An 18,643-nucleotide genomic window follows, 5' to 3' on the forward strand; every position below is an offset into this window, starting at 1 on the left:
AAAAGCATAAGATGCCTTCTTCCTTTTTCTCCCTCAGTGAGGTATCCACAGAGATGCTGTGCCCTGGGGCACCCATTGGTATTTAGTTAATGAAAAATGTCCTGAAGGTAACTTTGGAGGGCATTAACACCTCACAGAAGCCCATTATCATCCAGGGCAGCATCCCTAAAGGAACAGACCACTTGGCTCTATAGCTCTTGCCTTTTGAACTGACCCTTCCTGGGCAGGCCCTGGGGCAAGCCCCTCATCCATACCAACTGGGCTGATCTGCATCTCCCTCTCCCCTGGCAATGGATGCCTTCTGAACTCCTTCTGACAGAGTTTAGGACTCAGCTATGTGTGGATATGTGCTCACTTGCTTGAGGTTCTGAAATCGCTGCGTTTGCAGTGAGGCCTAGACTCTGCCTCTGCTCTGTGCACGGCCTCAGAACCAGGCTGTGCCCTGCCTGGAGACTGTGCTTCAGAGTCTGACCCACTCTAGGGTTCTGCTCCCAGGTATTGCCATGTCTCAAAGCTCTGTGTACCTTCTATGGGATAGGGTAGCAGATTCCTTTCCCTGGCAAGGTTTAAGGTTGGGACAGGCAATTCTCGTTGGTGTGTTGCTATGCTCCTGACCAATGGAAACAGAGATCTGTACAGAATAGTCCCTGTCACAATTGCTTATGCAAATATACCAGCCCCCCCTAGGGAGTAAACACAGCCAGACTCCACCCTTGCTCCTCATCTTGCAGTGGCCTATCATCCCCTTTCCTGTCTCCATCTCCGCCTCAGCCTCTGTGCTGCCACAAGAATCAGGCACCAAAGACTTCCAAAGCATTCCCAAAGAGTTCTTCTCATTCCTGGATAAGGAGGGAACACTCAGGGATGGGGAGTCCTTCCCTTCCATCCTTCCCAATTGTCTACGTAGGACCCCAAACTCCTACAACAAGCCCACTCTGGAACCTGGGCTCCGCATCTGGGGACGCGTGCTTTCCGAGATTAGCACTGGCTCTATCTCAGGAGCTCTGTGCCTCTCTTTGGAGACTTTCTTGTTAACAACAGCCTTTACATTCTCATGTGTGGCTAGAGATCTTTTGGGCAAAGGTGTGTTTTTAAAATTGAGTAAATAGATTATGGAGTGATTTGTTTAAAGCTTCTCAGGATTGTGGGCAGGAATGACATGTGAGCCCCAGTCACTCACTCTCGTTTATTAGCACTGGGATTCCTGAAGTGTCCTGTCATGGTTAATTCCTAAATGCTCAGGGCTAAATGCTTCCTAAATGTGGGCTTGGAAAAGTCCTACTGTGGGACCCCTGCTGTTAGCCCCACTGTGGGCCCCTGACTGTTTAAAAATAGATTTTGCAGTTCTCATCTTATCTTCTCTTATCTTCCTCTGAGTTAACAAAGAAGGGATAATAAAGCTTGCCTTATCTGGGTCTTATATTTTAAGATAAACAGCACAGTGCAGGGCTGAGGCCACTGCAGGGCTGAAGGGTATAAACTTGTGATCAGAAGTCTGTAAAATTATAAAAGTTATGTTCTTCTTGAGGGAAGAAAGGTGGTTTCAATGACTTCTTTTTCCTTCTTAAAGGAACTAGACAGCTTAAGGGATTGGTCCCCTCAGGAGTGCAAGACAGATTCCATGTCGGAGAGAATGAAGGTACATTCTTGAAAGGTTAATGGGTGGTAAACATCAATTTTCTACAATCCTGGCTAATAAAAATAGCTTACAAGATATAAAGTGTCATACTGCCAGAGTTTCAGAGGAGTTCAAAATCCATTTTGAAGCTTTGCATCCTTTGAAATCGGTGCATAGAGCATTGAGTGTCATCTCTTCATGGTGGAGGCCTGGCACCCTGAGGGGAAGGTACCCATCTTTCCATAGTGGGGTATGCATATGTCTTAACAGAATCCCTGGGCCTCTGGTCCTAGACCCTGAACCTGCATCCTATTATGATGGATCTGTCCACCTTAATTCATCCAGGCTGTCTCCTGAAGTCTCTAGGGAGCCTCCTACCCCCGAGAGGGCTATTGTTAAAAATCATAGTACAATAATCATGGCAAATTTCAATTTTTCAATGTGATGGTAGTAAGAGACTATTGCTGTACAGTACATCAAACAGAAAGGAATTATTTAGATTATAACTTCTACACAGACATTCTAAAACTTTCTGGAATATGTGTCTGTGTGCATGTGTGTATGTGTGTGTCTAATTGTATATCTACATGTGTGTGAGTGTGTATAACTGTGCGTGTATGCATGTGTGAATGTGCATGTGTGTACACATGTGTGCATGTGTGCATGTGTGTGAACATGTATATGAGTGTGTGTGTACACATGTGTGTGAATGTGTGAATGTGAGTGTGAGTTTGTCTATGAATGTGTGTGAATGTGTAAATGCATGTGAGTCTGTGAGTTTGTCTGTGAATGTGGGTGCATGAGAGTGTGAGTGTGTCTGTGAGTGTGTGTGTGTGTGTGTGTGTGTGTGTGTGTGTGTGTGTGTGTACAGAGGTCAGAAAACAGCTCTGTGGAATTAGCAGTCTCCCTTCACTTTTATGTAGGTTCTGGACATTGAACTCAGGCTTGCCCATCAAGTTCCTTTACTCAACTGGCCCATTTTGCCAGCTAAAGATTTTAAAGGGAAAGACAGGGAATGGAAGACTCAGAGTCCCTTGCCTGAGTATTTCTACCTTCTTGTTCCTGACTTGTTGGCTTTAACATAGAATCAAGTCTAAGTGGTCAGAGCAAAAGCCTTTGCATCTTGAGGCTATACAAAGAGCCCAGCTAAAAATTAATTGCTCTCTGTGCTAATTTCCTAGAGCCCTTTGGGTCCAGTATCTTCTGCTATATTAAATCGAGCCCATTGACAACAGAGTTCTCTCTAAATGATGGAAGATAGCCTCTGCATCCAGCCAGCTGAATCAGCGTAACCGGCAGGCCAGTAGGCTGTCTTTGTAATTTCTTTGTGAGCAGGATTAAATTACCCTGCAGGCTGGCATGGAGCCACAGGTCCTGGCTTTGCTGTCTTGGAATATGAGGATCCAGGCCAGAAGCACACGTGTCTGCATTTAAATTCTGACAATCTCCCATGCTCACCTGATGTTGCATCTATGACTCTGGCCCTCTACCCTCTCCTGCTGCTTGAGGCTACATGAACATAAAATAAGAATTAGATTTTTCAGCACTATCAAACTGGAGGTCATGCCTTTCCTTGGATGGGAATAAAGGTGCCACTAATGAGGTGGCTCTGCCACCACTTGGGGGAATTCTGATGTTGCCCTCTCGTAACAGAAAGGGAAGTATGACGGATATCCCTCTCTATGCCAAGGCTTGCTTTGGAGTATGAGGTGGGACTTCAGACAGAGCCATTTCTATTTGTATGTACTGTGCTCAAATAAGGCAGCCCATCTAAGGGAGGGGCTGGGCCAGCTAATAGTTGGGGTCAGCACCAGAACTGATAGTGGGGAATAGCCAGAAAGAGCAGGATGAACTAGATTGCTTCTTTATCTCCCCTGAAATTGTATCAATAATGGCTTTTCCTGTCTTTACAAAAGAAGTCTCAAGAAGAGCCCTTTGCATTCAGAGCCTCTGACTCCTCCACAGACCAGGAGCCCCAGCCCGCTGGCACTGGGGATTTTCAGAAACTTGCCCATTGTTGGGCTCTAAAGGGAGGAGTCTGGAAAGATATCATTCTTTGAGAGGCACATATGAAGTCCCCAGCAGTTCCCCAAGGTTGTACTTCAAGGAGGCATTAATTAATCACTTCCTCCAGCCCCAGGGGAGCCAAGGAGCTGTTCCCAGGATAAGGAGGCTGCAGCCACCTTCTGTCTAACTGGTTCTTCCCCACTAGGCAGTGAAGAACCTGTTTCCCCACTTTGAATGATGCCTATTTCACCAGAAAGACCCTCTCCACAGTTACTAAGGGGTTCTTAGTACAGCCGCCTTATCATGTTTTAAGCAATATCCTTTCCTTTTGCTTAAATGCCAACTGGGTCAAACATTTGTCATTGGAAAACAGCACATTGAATGACTGCATTGTTTATCGTAGGCATCCTCTCCCACCCCCAGGAATGGTAAACTAAGAATAGTGTGGCTCAGGACCCTTGTCTGCGTGTTGTGGATGGAATCCTTGTTCTCAACATCAGTAGGATGGAAGATAAAGCCTTATCTATTTATTCCCTAACATACTGCACTGCTAATCTCCACTGCAGCTCTCTGTGGAACTGCTCTTAGTGAGACTGTGGCCTCTCTTCAGGAAGTTATTTGATTTTTGATGTAAGAAAAAGGATTAATGCGGATGGATTTTGATAAGGCTGGCTGTTTGGCATGGCTCTGATACTCTCATCCGTCCATATCGCTGACAGTTGGTTCGTTATGTTGGAGCACTGCAGAGTGGCGATACAGACATGCAGAGATAATTGTAGTTTCGCTATTTAAAAAAAAATAAATGTAGTGCTTTACGGTGTTAAAATGATAACCTGTTTAGGGAAACTCTCAGTGCCTGTCTCTTAGCAAAGAAAAACCTCTTCTAGCATCTTGACTTGGATCCTGTTAATCTATTTTTATTTTCCCGAGTATAATTTAAAGTCTCATTGCTGTTTGAACTCCTAAACTAGAAAGGAAAGACAGAGTGTCTCTATGTACTTTAGAGATAAATGCACATACAGAGGTTCCATGCCTTATTTTTGAGGTGACCTCAAGCTTTGACCTCAGACACACATAGTTAGACTTGGGACAAGTGGCTTGACCTGTGATAGGCATTTTTGATCAAGGAACTATTTTTGATGGTTTCTTCACATAGGGAGAAGGAAGATTGAGGAGCACATTTGACCGGTGAGTAAATGTCCTTCCATTTTTTTTTCTGCTAACTTCATATTCCCTCTGGAAGTAAGTGCCATACCCAGGAAGCACACACTTTTCAGATGCTTGTGTCCCATGATTCTCTTGCAGGAAATATTAACTCCTCTATTCCCAATCCAATTGTTTTGATGTGATGAATATTCTTAGAGGCGCCTGTGTTTCTGGGTAATAGATACTAGACCTGTAGTTCTATAACAGTAGCTCCAAGGTTTCCTCATTGGCATAGGGGCTATTGGAAAGGAGATTGAGGACTAGCAAGGTGCATACTTTTGGCTAATACATATTATTCATTTTTGTTTTCTTTAGGGCTTTACTGAAAAGATGCTCAGCAGTATTAGAATTTCTTGATATCCAAAAAGTTGTAGCCATTTTTCCCCTTCTAACCTGAAAGTCCCACAGTTGCTTAGACTCTCTAAAATCCCAAAAATTAATGACCCAGGACATTCCTTCACTGTTTCCTCAAACCCCTCCCTTTTTCCCTGGGCCATGCCCATTCCCTTCTAGACACCTTACTATCTGATGAGATAGAAAGAATTGCCACTTTTCCCCTGTAGTATTACTTTGTTATTTCTGTTTAAAAGATGATTTCTTTACTTGTATTTTTCTCATGTGAATTTTTTACTGCATGCATGTATATGCACAATGCATGTACATGGTGTTCATAGAGGCCAGAAGAGAACATGGGACTCCCTTGAACTGGAATTACAAACAATTGTAAGCTGTCATGTGTATGCTAAGAATTGAAACTAGATCCTCTACAAAAGAGTGCTCTTAGCCATTCAGCCATCTCTCTATTCCCTGTTCATTGTGTTCTTTCCCTGTGCGTGTAAACACCTTCAGGGACTTCTAACTTGCATGCCACTGTTTTTTGGATAGTCTATCTTGCCTACTTCTCTTCCCAACTGCCTAAAGTAAGTCAATGTATTTCCACTGCTGTTTTCTCATGGTCTTACTAAATGTGCAATGCTACAGTGTTAACTATGCTCTACTTCAGTCCCTCTCAAACTGAAATCATTATATTATCTCATATGTGTATGTGTGCACACATACATGTATGCTGGAAACAGCTATGGAACTGAGGAATGTAGTGTTTGTGCATGTGTGTTTGATGGAGCCATAAATGGAGACAGATGTTACATTGTACCCACATAAAACAAATCCATTTTCCCATGAAGGAATCTTTATGAGGATGTATATGAGCTTTTCCCACCTCTAGGAATGGTGAGAAGCTGAACTTACAAGTAAGAAAATAGGAAAGCCTGATAAGTGAAGAATGTCATACATAAAATGGTAAACTGGAGTATTTTTTATTTTGCACTGGTATATTAGGGCTCACTCAGTTTATTTATTAAGCTATTGTCAAAGTAAAGGAAGACAAGTGGGTCTTCATCTAATGAAATTGCCCCTTTGTGAGTTGTGCTACCTTCAGTTATCCAGTGCATAATTAGATAACAATGGTGGTGATTGCACTGAGAGCCTCAGACTGGATGGACCCTTCCTCTGTGCTCCCTTTGCACACAGCTGCTCATCCTAAAGAAGCAGGGAAAGGGCTGAGTCTCAGGCTCTGGTCCTGACTTAAAACAGCAGGATGGATACCAGCCAAGACTGATGAACTCCACCTTCTGGTTCCTTCCACTCTTCTCATATTCAACCTAGTGCTAAAACCTCACTGAAAAGCATCTCTATTGCCACTTAGTAAAAAAAACATTTCCTTCATGGGTATTTTCCTGTCTCAAGAGCCTGCAATCCAGGCAGCTGCTCTCCTCAGGGACAGGCAGCCAAGGACACCCACCTCTAAATGTCCACTTTGTTTAAAGTGCTTGACTTATTACCTATCTCCAACCTCTTTCCCCTCCCCCTTGGTGGTGCTGTCTTCCAGTTTCATCTCAACTGCTGAGGATTAGGCACCACTATAAAATTATATTGACCTGCAGGAGCCGAGATATACAAGTGCCCATGTGCTTAAATGTCCAGGAGCCAAGCTGCTCAGCTGATAGCATTTATTGATTCATTCCCTCCCTCTGCTCCCCTGAGCCAGAGTTCTCCCTTGTGCAATACTGATGTGTTGGTGCTGACCATGGCATAGATGTCCTCACCGTGGACACTGAAGTGGATGAGTTTGCGGGCTGGGGACATTGATTATTGTCATGACCCTGATGCTGCCAGATGGCATCTCACATTGCTGCATGATTTAGGGAACTTCTTTGGGAACAGCCATCTTCCTTTACTTGCTGTGAATCCCCTACCCAGCCTAGCATCCCTTTAAAGTCTTTTTAAAATGTGTACAGTAATTACAGTAAATGGGGATATGCAAAATGGAAGATAAATTGAGGACGTTTGCATGGAAAAACTTGGAAAGAATGGAAGTTTCTGTAAAATGTGTTTTCTGTCTTCCATGAGCAGTTGAGACTGAAGAGTCTCCTCTCCTGTCTGAGAGACAGGCCCACGAATGCCAAGGGCTCAGAGGAGAATAACATCACCCAGCAGTCTTACCTGCATGGGCTGAAAGTGTGTTTCCTGGAGAGTGTTGGTTTAACAAAATCTATTCCCTAAGTAAAGGCTATCTTTGGAGCTTTGTGGCAAGAAATCTTTATTTGGTAAGAAACTAGATTTGTTTTTGAAGCCTCTACCCATGAAGGCTGAGCATGGTGGATGTGTAAGCAGAGAGGCACATTTTTGGTGAGCTTACCATACAGACAGGCCCCCTTTCTTTTCCCCTAAATTGTTGCTATATATCTCTTTGTTGCTAGTGACGGGGAGTCCCTTGTTCACAACTCACTGCTAAGAGCTGTCCGTCATCAATGTATCCTCTTATCACCGAATGTAACTGAGTGATTACCAGAGAACATCTCACACGCTGGGTAAGGACTGAATGCAAGGGGTACATGGTGGGGTATACCATTCTTCCTGCCTAAGCTGTTGGCAGAAGCCTTCCCTGAGCCTCTATACCCTTCTTCTCCAACTAGGATGAGCTTTGTATGCAGCAGCCCACTAGGTTCTGGCACATACAGTGACAAGCAAGCTATGTGTGAGCCTCACCCCAACCCCTCACAAACTCCAAGCTACATACTCTGCTTTTGCCTTTTTTCTGTTGCTTGCATTTATCCTGGGGCTTCTCGTGGGGTTCTGCCTTTGGCTTGAGAGCCTCCACCTGTGTTTCTTGCTGTTATGTAACTGGACCTGGTCCCTGCCCACAGAGGTCTTTCCACCCCTCCTAGTTCCTCACCTCTCATACCAGCCTGTGCAGAGCCCATGAGCACCCAGAGCCACCACCACTCTGTCCCACATGTCTTCACCTGTTGATGTGGCTGGTTCTGTGAGCACACAGCCAGTGCTCCAGTCTTAGGTGCCAGAGCACGTGGCTACAGAGACTCACTCAGGACTTGAATTCATGGCCTTTTCCTTCTCTAAGCCTTCCCAGTCATAGTCCATGGAGGAAGGTGGAAAGTTCCACACCCTTGCCCACCAGACTCTTCACGATACCATTTCCTTTACTGTCCCCTCTGTTTGGTCCTCTTCCCAGGGGACAGCTAAACTCTCCCTCCCTCCTGGTCCTTCTTATCTTTACTTGGTTGGTTAGTACTAATCCTTATGTGAATTCAGTCTCACCTAGAGCCTTCATTCTTTCCTCATGGCTGGGACCCCTGCTACAACTATGGTGTCAAGAATCTCTCATGGCCTGAGACTATTTGTTTCTGTCTACTTGGAGCCCTGGGGTTCATGAACAAAGTCTGTCTCCAACATAGCACCTGCTGGTGTTCAGTTACTGGAGCTCTTGAGTAAAATTATTAATCCCCCAAACTAGTGTGGGTCACGCTCAATGCCTCCAGGGTAAGGCTTCAGATGAGAAACCAGGAGACAGAAGTATGGTATGGTGTCCATACTGGGAACCTCCCCTCCAGCTACAATGCTACATTCTTCCCTGGGAGTGTAGGCTTGGCCTCCCAGTTCCAGAGATGCATAGGCAGCCTGGCCTTCTATATGCAAACTCTCCATTTGTAAGAGTTCATGAGCTCTTTACTGCCCTGTTGCCTGCTATGAAGGCATAGTGACCACATAGAAACCAGTGTTACTATGTGCCTCTGATGCCCTTCTGGAAGGAGCATCAGGAGAGAATGGAATTCCATAGTCTGAGCCTGGTATTTCAGGGAAGAGAACATCTTCTAGTTGATGAGCCCAAGCACAGGATGGCACTGGAGATAAGGGACAGCCAGGTGGGGCGGGATTGACCAGGGTTCTGTGGGTCTCTAAGGAAGAACTGAGATGTCTTCATTCCTCCACTGGCTGTGGATTCTCTCAGTGTTGCTTGCCTTGAAGTGCTGAGTGAGGAGGCTGTCTGATAAACTCAGGTCTGGTGGGATGGGCTCCCTGCAGAAGTGTGAGGTGGAACACGCAGGGGGCGGGTGAGTACTGATCAGGAAGGACAACTTGTCTTGACCTTGTGTGTTCGTAGCGGAGTGGAGGACTTGGGACATACTTGCTTTGCATGTGGGCTGTCAGATCCAGAAACTATCCAAAACATTTGGCTGTCTCTTGATTTTTTCCAAGTAAGTACCCATGACTCATGTGGAGTACAGTAGATGCCATCACGGCATGCACATGACTCTCTGCATAGAGGTTTTAGTTCTCTTCCTATGTCCCCAGGTGTCCTGGCTCCTGCATGTCCCCTCCCCCCTTCCCCAAGGCAAGCCCTGTTTGAAACGAAGGCAAAGAATGTCACTGTATGTTTACTGGTGCTGTTCTTCAGCACAGTGTCAGAGCCATGGTATAAGCATTGCAGATGCACTTAGCGTTAAATAACAGAGTGAACTAAACACAATAAACACAATCTGAAGTCTAGGAAGTTGCCATAGGGATGATCACAACTGCCACCACCCTAGGTTAAAGCAGTTTCACGGCATGTCTGTAGTGGCTGTGTTCACCTTCTTGTATGGAGTTTGTACTGATAGCTGATAGTTTCTTATGAACCCCTAATTAAGGTTCTAACTACCTCCCTGCAAGAGGGAACAGTGGTGTTGGGTCCCCACAAAGTCTCCTAATATGACTGTCTTTGTTGTCCGCTTTCTACACTGTTGACTTCCCACCTCCCACTCAGGCTGTGGCTTATTAAAGGAAACAGAATATATGTGTAGACAGGGTCTGCACATGGGGCATAAAGCCTGACTGGGCTGTTCAGGCTACAGCGCAAGGTGGGAGGGTTACTCTCATCTCCCTCTCAATCACATAGCCTGTAGATGAAGCCTGTTCTTATGTAGCTCTGTGGTCTGGATCTTTGTGTACCCCCAAACCCAAACATTAGCTCCCCATCCATGAAGGGAAACTATTACATGAGGCAATTAGTCATTTGAATGGAACCATCTGGAATGAGACTTTATTCAAGGGATCTTGGAGCCTTAGCACCCCTCCCTCCTTGTCAGGACGCAGAGGAGGGGTTTACAAACCAGGAACTGTCTGGAGCCATCACCTTGCCTTTCTAGCCTCCAAAATGCAGAAGGAAGGATTTGTTCCTCAGCTACCCAGTCAGTGGCATTTTGTAACAGTTGCACTAAAGGGCTAGGCTATGGTGACCCTTAGTCGCCAGATGTCTCCTCCCACCCCATCCATCTCTCCAGGTGCACCCGTCCTCTGCCTCCTGGATAACAAAATCAACCAATGATGTTGAAGGCAGAGAGTTCAGTGAAGCCAGAACCAAAGGTCTGTGTTCAGATTTTCACTTCACAGGGCCATGCCATGCTTCCAACAGGACAGGCACAGCTAGGAACTGTCAGTTGTCCATCATGATTGCTGACATGCTAAGCGAAAGAGAAGGCACACTGGGTTTGCGAGTTAACAAGTTCTTTGCACAACACTACACCCACTTGAGTGTGTCTTTGAGAAGTCCAGTTGATAGGAGGGAATTAGGAAAGCCATCAGTCAGGACCAGCAGAGGTGGAATAAATAGAGCATTAATTAGCATATGGAAGATGCTAATAATCTAACTTCAGCCTCCCTCTTGTTTAATGGGAGCTTTGTGGTTTTGCTCCCCTCTCTCTCTCTCTCTCTCTCTCTCTCTCTCTCTCTCTCTCTCTCTCTCTCTCTGTGTGTGTGTGTGTGTGTGTGTGTGTGTGTGTATGTGTGTGTGTGTATGTGTGTCTCTGTCTCTCTGTCTCTGTGTCTGTCTGTCTGTCTGTCTCTCTCCCCTTTCTCTCTCAACTTCAAACTTGCAAGCCCCTTTCCCCAGCCTCCCAAGCACTGAGGTTAAAGGGGTGTGCTTTTACACCAGTATTGTGGTTAGATATTTGTCCCCTTGATACAAGTTAGTCATTTGGGAAGAGGGACCTCAACTGAGAAAATGTCTCTACCAAAGGCATTTGGCAAGCCTGTGGGCATCTCTTGATTAGGGATTGATGTGGGATGGCCCAGCTAACTAGAGAGAGGGTGCCACCCCTGAGCTAGTGGTTCTAGAGTGCATAAGAAGGCAAGACGAGCAAGCACTGGGGAGCAAACCAGGAGGCAGCCTTCCTCTGTGGACTCTGCTTCAGTTCCCACCTCCATGTTCCTACCTTGAGTTCCCGACCTGACTTCTCTGAATGATGCACTCCGAGCTGTTAGAAGAAATAAACACACTCATCCCCAGTTTGATTTGATCGTGGTGTTTTATCACAGCAATAGAATCTTCAAGGAAGACAACCAAGCTTTCCGTATTTTGTGTTTTTTAAATGCTGCCCCCCCCACACACACAATGCAAAGAAAATAGTTGTAACCTGCTCATCTCCCTGAGAAAATCTCCTTCAATCATGAGGTGTCTCATTTGTGTGTGTGTGTGTGTGTGGTGGTGCATGTGTACATGACTGTGCATGTACAGGCAGGCATGTGTGGGAAGCCATTTTTTGTGTGTACACATTATATATTTATCTGTATGTGTTTACCTGTGTGTACAAGTGTATGTTATGTTCATGCATGATGCTGTATCATATGTATACATGAAAGCATGCATAGGAGAATACTGGTGTGTGTGTGCATGTGTGCTAGTGAGTGTGCATATGTATGTGTGTGTGCGCGTGCATGCAGTATGTGTGGTAGGGAGAAGGCATTTCCAGCCCTTTGCTTCGGATGGAATATGTGAGGAAAGCCATCTGTAAGTGTCACCTGCCACATCTCCTTTACTCTGTGTGCTGTGTCATTAGATTCACAGTATAATTTCTGGTTCAGAGAAGGCTCTGCCTGTGATTGGCCCTGCATCCAGGCATGTAAACGTCCTAGAGGGGTGGAGCCAGTCTGTTTGCTAAGAGGAGATGAGGGGTGGCCACTGCCCTGGAATTCTGCCAGGGGTTATTCTTCTGCACCATTTCCTCTCAGGCGAGTGTGAAATGGTGTGCCTCAGCCTGGTGTTTGTTAACCTGTGGAGTCTCAGCCTGGTGTTTGTTAACCTGTGGGACCAGATTTCCTCTGGCTTCTCCTCTGTTTTTCCCACTTTGTGAATTACCTGCCTGTGATTGGCAGCATCTCTCCTGGGGAAGCGGGAACAAGGAAGGCTTTACACAAGTGAAGATCAAGGTCGGGTGGGCATCTGGCTTCACCCACAACACGGCTTTGGCGTCTGCTCAGCCCTGTCTCCGCTGAGCACTTTAGCCGAAGGTGTTGTGCTGTGCTTGTGCGTTCTTAAGGATCTGTTCCTCGTTGCTCAGCATGTCAGCAGCATGGGAGTGCTGTCTATGTGTGTGGTTGGTGGCATGTGTTTTTATTTGACGTGGGATGGAATTGTCTTAGGCCTGAAAGTAAAGATTCCTCAGACAGTTCCTTCTCTAGAGAAAAGATTTGCGTGAGTTTTCATAAAGAGCCAGAGAATAAAGACCTTAGGCTTGTCGGAACAGGTAGGATGTGATTGGTCACTCACTCTACATCTGTCTCAAGAGATGCCACAGAGAACAGAAGTGCATGGCTGAAACAAGTGGGCGTGTGTGCTAATAAAACTTTCTTAGTGGCAGCAACTGTGGACAGATTCCACCCTTGAGCTGCTGAACACAGAGCCCCTCAAGGCTGCGTATCCATGTTATTAGCCTGCTTCTCTCACCCTCTTTCCTGTTTTCTGTGTGTCTGCAGGAAGAGGACTCTGGGTGTGAATGCCACCCTGCACACCCATCCCTCAGTCCTCAGAACAAGTTTGTGAAAGACAAAGAGCTGAGGCTGGAAATGCCAGATGGCACAGTGAAGGTCAGATGGCACAGTGAAGGTCAGAGGGCACAGTGAAGGTCAGACGGCACAGTGAAGGTCAGACAGCACAGTGAAGGTCACTTGGGTGTTCAGAGGCAGAGCTGCTATCCAATAATGGTACTGCCCATGTAAATTCAGAAGTGGAGCAGAAGGCCATGGTGGCTGCCTGTGAGCCACAGCTCCATCAGTGCCGCCCAGCCTCAGGAAGCAGAGGAGTCAAGGACCCAGAGACAACAGGGAGGGATACCCAGGGCTGCCCTGCTGATCCCTGCCATGGAGCACTTTCTGCAGGGCCGATGATAATGGTGATACCGTGCCGATGGCCCTAATAACGAGAGATAAAGGAAATGAAACATTACAGACCGCTGATGGATAGTGCCTTCAGTCTGCAGTTTAATGATCTGTGAGTGCAAATCTGTAGTTAAGAATGAGCCAATCCCTCACTTCCTCCCTGGCTCTGTTCATCCCAGATAAGGAAATGAGGAAGTGCATGGAAGCCTAATGTCCCAGATGTCACATTCCGCCTTATTAGAGAGAGCGGTGCCAGTGCCCCAAGGAACCCATGAGGTTCTGGTAAGGTTCACTCCACTTCACACTCCACCTCAGTGAGGTGACACTCGCGGGTGCTCCTCTGCACACTTAGTGCCCCGCTGGTGGCGTTATCATAGGAGGTCGAGGAGCCGTGGTGAGTTGGAACCTAACTAGAAGGAATGTGTCCCAGGAGTTTGGGGGTTGGCCTCCCTGTTTCCTGTCCTCTTTACTTCTCAGCTGACTCAGATGTGAGCCAGCATCCTTACCCACCTGCTGCCATGGCCGAGACTCACCCCTCCACCTTGCCCTCCATTATGGAAGGCATAATGGACTCAAAGTCTGAGTTCAAACAAGCCATTCCTTCCTTAAGGTGTCACATATTTGGTCAGAGCACTGAAAAAGTGACACCCTGCTTAGACTCTGGGCACACTGAGAGCTGAAACCTGCTTTGGGTCTAGGTGGGCAGGGAGGGTGACTTGGGAGCAGACTCCAGCTAGGAGCTGGTGCCCTGCAGGTGAGGTGTCCATGATGTGTAACTGTTTCTCTTTCCAGTGCTACATTGTCTTTCTGGCTCAACCTAGGGTCACGTGCACCTTGCAGGAGGCATGCACAGCTGTGAACATGTAAGGAAGGGTCCAGGTGGTAAACGCTGCCTTGATTTTGTACCAGCTGACCCCAGGGAGGTGCAGGTAAACAGAGGGAGCCCTGACTTTAGAAATGATGCCCAGTGCACAAGACTAAGGTGCAGATGATACTGCAGGGTTACCTGTGTTCTCCACAGATGTGGCTAGGTGTAGGCCATGTGTGCAGACATCTATACAGGTGACGCTCCCAGATCAAGTGACTCTAAGTTCTTCCTACGTGTTTTTGGGACAAAGCTGGGTGGGTGCCAGGGAATGCTAATAGTGGTTTGGGAGCCAAGAGGGATCGTTCAGGCCTCCTTGCTCAAGAAGGGAAATTACGAGCAAACGTGTCTGCTCGGCAACTTTGGGGAAACAAACATACAGCAGTGGAAGAGCTTTTTAACAGCCCTGCACATCGGTCTGGTTCACAAGGCATCGGAAACCCAAAATAAAACAATGGGAAGGATGCGGCAGCTTGCGGGAAGATCCCCGAATAGCTGACGGCTTCATTTCTGCTTGTTTATGGATAGATTTCAGAGTCACATCTGTTACTTCTTTGTGAGCTTAAAGACATCCTCCGGGGTTGTTCTTTCTTTCTTTCTTTCTTTCTTTCTTTCTTTCTTTCTTTCTTTCTTTCTACTTCTCCTCCTCCTCCTCCTCCTCCTCCTCCTCCTCCTCCTCCTCCTCCTCCTCCTCCTCCTCCTCCTCCTCCTCCTCCTCTTCTTCTTCTTCTTCTTCTTCTTCTTCTTCTTCTTCTTCTTCTTCTTCTTTTTGGATGCATTGAGACTGATGCTGCCCTGACTGAGGTTGAGTGCCAAGAAGGGTAGTTGGAAGAGTGACACTAGATCCACTCCACATCGAAAACGATGGCTACTATGGGACTTGGCTCCTGAGAGATTTCTTCATGGTACATCTCAAAACATTTGCTCAGTGCAATGGTCACCTGAGACGGGTTGCTGATCCCCAGACATTTAGGAGTGACACACCCACAGGCTCCCGTGCCCTCTCCATTTTGCTTCTTGACCCCAAAGCCACATATTTTCTGTGAGGTCTAGGCTTACACAGTGATCACTTTTCAGGATGCCTGATTTGTGGCTGCCACTTAATCTGTGCCAGCCTCTTCCTTCCTTCCTTCCTTCCTTCCTTCCTTCCTTCCTTCCTTCCTTCCTTCCTTATTTCCTTCCTTCCTTCCTCCTCCCCTTCCTTCTCCTCCTCCTCCTCTTCCTTCCCTTCTCTTCCTCCTCTTCCTCTTCCTCCTCTTCTTCCTCCTCCTTCTCCTCCTCTTCTTCTTCCTCCTCCTCTTCCTCCTCCTCCTCCTCCTTCTTCTTTTCTTTTTGCCAGCTACTTTCTAAAAGAAGGGCAGTCTCAAAGGCACTGGTAGATTGCAGACCTCTCCAAGCTGTGTTTATTTCTTCTGGTGGGATGGCACGCTCAGGTGTGCTTTATCTGGGGTGTGATCTATCTCAGGTGTGCTTTATCTGGGGTGTGATCTATCTCAGGTGTGCTCTATCTGGGGTGTGATCTATCTCAGGTGTGCTCTATCTGGGGTGTGATCTATCTTAGGTGTGTTCTGTCTCAGGTGTGCTTTATCTCAGGTGTGCTCTATCTGGGTCGTGATCTATCTCAGGTGTGATCCATGAGTACAGATGTAGTCATAGCTGGGCATTAGTGCTTCCCTGAAGCTGAAGAACTCACCTTGCCTATGGGGTGTTACCTGACATGGACAACCCTGTGTGGTTGCTGGGACAGACAGACAAGACGTCACACTCTGTGAGATGAAGCTTGTTGGGTGAACCCTACATAGGGACTCCCATGAGGGAAGAATGTGCCTGTCACTGACCTCTGAAGTCATTTAGAAAGAGAACCCAGAAGCTCAGAGGCCAGGCCAGGTACCAAGCAGCGCTGAGCTACATAGTTAGGAAAACAATACTTTCTTGCTCCTGACCATAGTAAAAAATATGCTTGGAGTCATATGTTTTCCATGAAACATGAATTTTACAGAAAGGAAGAAAATGACAGACAGTTGGTTTCAAAGGAAAATTATCTGCTTTTAAGAATCATTGAATTTGGCCAGGCATAGTGGCTTATGCCTGGGACTAGAGTCCCAGCACTAAGCAAGCAGAAGCAGAAGGATTTCTGTGAGTTTGAGGCCAGCTTGCTACATATTGAGTTCCAGTCAAGTTCGGGCTAATCTGAGGCCTTGTCTCAAAACAACAACAAACAACCATTCAGTTTTCCCTAACCCACCTGGTGAAAGGCTCTCTAGTGTTTCAAACATGCTGTGGTTTTTCTGAGCACAGTGTGTTCCTCCAAGTCTTTACTGTAACCATGAATATTACCAGGAATATCTTCCCATGAAAAAAAATCCCTTTTCACCAGACTGGCCCTATTTTCTGGTTGAGCTGGATAAATAGAGATTTCTCAGTCTTGTGGCCAAGCCCCTGATGTCTGTCCGCGTAACCTGCTTTAGCTGGAAAGGAAATGCCATTGCTTGCTCATGGCTGACAACTGCACACACTTGACTGACAGCTAGTGTTTGGGGCTGTGGCTGTTGACTGCAGAGTGGCCTACTGTCCACCCTTGAGCTGGTCTTAGGTCTGGGTAGGAGTTTGCCTTACTAATGGTATTGCCCATTGGGTGCTGGCTGTAGAGGCCCCAGGAGCAGCAGTAGGGAGCACACTGAACAATTCCTGATGAACAATGAGACTTATCCAGCAGCCTCCTGCTGTCTCCAGGGACCTGGGCTGGCCAGCCAGAGACCCAGCTACCCTGGGCCGTAGTAACTCTCAACCGTCAAGGAGAGTAGACATCATGTGCAAAACCTAGCTTTCTGAGGCCAGGGAAGCAGCATCAGACCAAACTGCAAATGAAGGAGCCTGCTCCCGGAGCACGCACGCCTGGCACTGACTTTCCAGGGTGATTGGAACAATACAAACATAAGCAGTTTCCACTTTTATCTCTGTCGGCAGGTTCAAGGGTATTCATTGTCTGCAGGCAATAATAAAATCATCATGTTCTCAGGTGGAAGTCACAGGCACCCGCTCCTGGAAAGTAAACTGGGGCAAGGGGGAGAGCGGCTTACACAGATCCTATTAGAAAGGACAAAGCCTGCCTCCTTAGAGTGGTTATCATGGGAAGTGCTTCTTAACACAGATCTTCAGAAGGTGCCAGGCCTGAGGTTTGCAGACACACCTCCAGGCAACTCAGCTGTCCCTGACCTCCGAACTGTGAGTGGTCTTGTTATGCCTAAGAACATCAACCTGTGCATGGAGCACCTCCCTGGTGCCAGGGGAAGTCGGGTAGAGCACTTCCCAGAGACTGACTGGACTCGTCACTCAAGGGCTCTGGGGAAGCCCTGTACTGTCCTTACTTCAAGTTCCCTAGACACAGAGCTTGCCCTAGATACACTCTCCAATGGACCATGTGGCCAGTCCACTTTGGGGAGTGATGCACCCATGTACACACTCTGGGCTCCACCTTGTCTGAGGCCAGGAATCCTTACACACATGGCCCTAATTGCTTACTGCAGAAGCCCAAGCTGGGGAGACTTGAGACTGATGCCCGTAGGGCTGAGCTGGAGAAACTGAATCCTCAAGGCTGGGCCAGACCAGGACCTTCAACATGAGACACAGTACAGGCATCAGGGCACATACAAGCTCCAGCCTTGACATCGGCTCTAACTGGAGCGTTGGGCATAAGGTCACTGGTCTCCCAAGGATATGCTCTGTATGCTGTTGCAGCTATGGTGCTTTTGGGGAGAATGACCTCAAGCTGTCTGCTTTAAATAGAGAGTAGGGGTAGGCTTCCTGGAGTGTATCCTTAATACTATGGTGTGAGAAGCCGCTCCGGCCACTTCGCTGGAGTGATGTATCTACGTGGGCTGTGACATAATGTGGTGTAATTGTTAGCATGTATGCACGTATTGATCATTTGGATCTATTGGACTATTATATGGGTGTGAGGAAGCTACTTAGTTTTCTAAAATGCAATTAAACCCTCATTCTGCTGGTGGGAAGGGTTTTAATTCGCTTGTGGGTGGGATGTATTTATGGATGTTTCAGGCCACAGGCAGTGGAGTCCTTAAGCTGGTGAAGGGAGTGAATCCAATGCTGGCAGACAGAGCCAGTGGGAGGGGCCAGCCACTGCACTGCCGAGTCCCAGCATTTCCTGTCCCCTGGCATTTCCTGCCTCCTTCACTTCAGTCATGACCAATTCCCTGAGGTGTCATCCCACAACCCCTCGGAAGTTGTAGACCAATGAGCAGCCAGAGCTGAGAGATGAAGCACTATGTAATTGGCATATTGCAGGAAAGAGCCCATGTCAGCTACAAGGGGCAGAACCCTTAAGGAGACAGAGGACCAGGGGCTAAGGTCCTGAGGGATAAGGAGGAACTATCTGAGCCAAGTGGAGGGCTTTCAAGGTTCAGAGTAGGCAGAAGATTGTCACACCATGTTTA

General features: G+C 47.0%; 1 protein-coding gene across 1 annotated transcript in view; it reads left to right on the forward strand.

Annotated features, from left to right (window-relative positions):
* Cdh4 (cadherin 4) overlaps nt 1-18,643 on the forward strand; it is a 469,526-nt gene that overhangs the window by 19,964 nt on the left and 430,919 nt on the right. The window lies entirely within an intron of this gene.

Source organism: Arvicanthis niloticus, chromosome 2, assembly GCF_011762505.2.
Source record: "Arvicanthis niloticus isolate mArvNil1 chromosome 2, mArvNil1.pat.X, whole genome shotgun sequence".
Lineage (NCBI taxonomy): Eukaryota > Metazoa > Chordata > Mammalia > Rodentia > Muridae > Arvicanthis > Arvicanthis niloticus.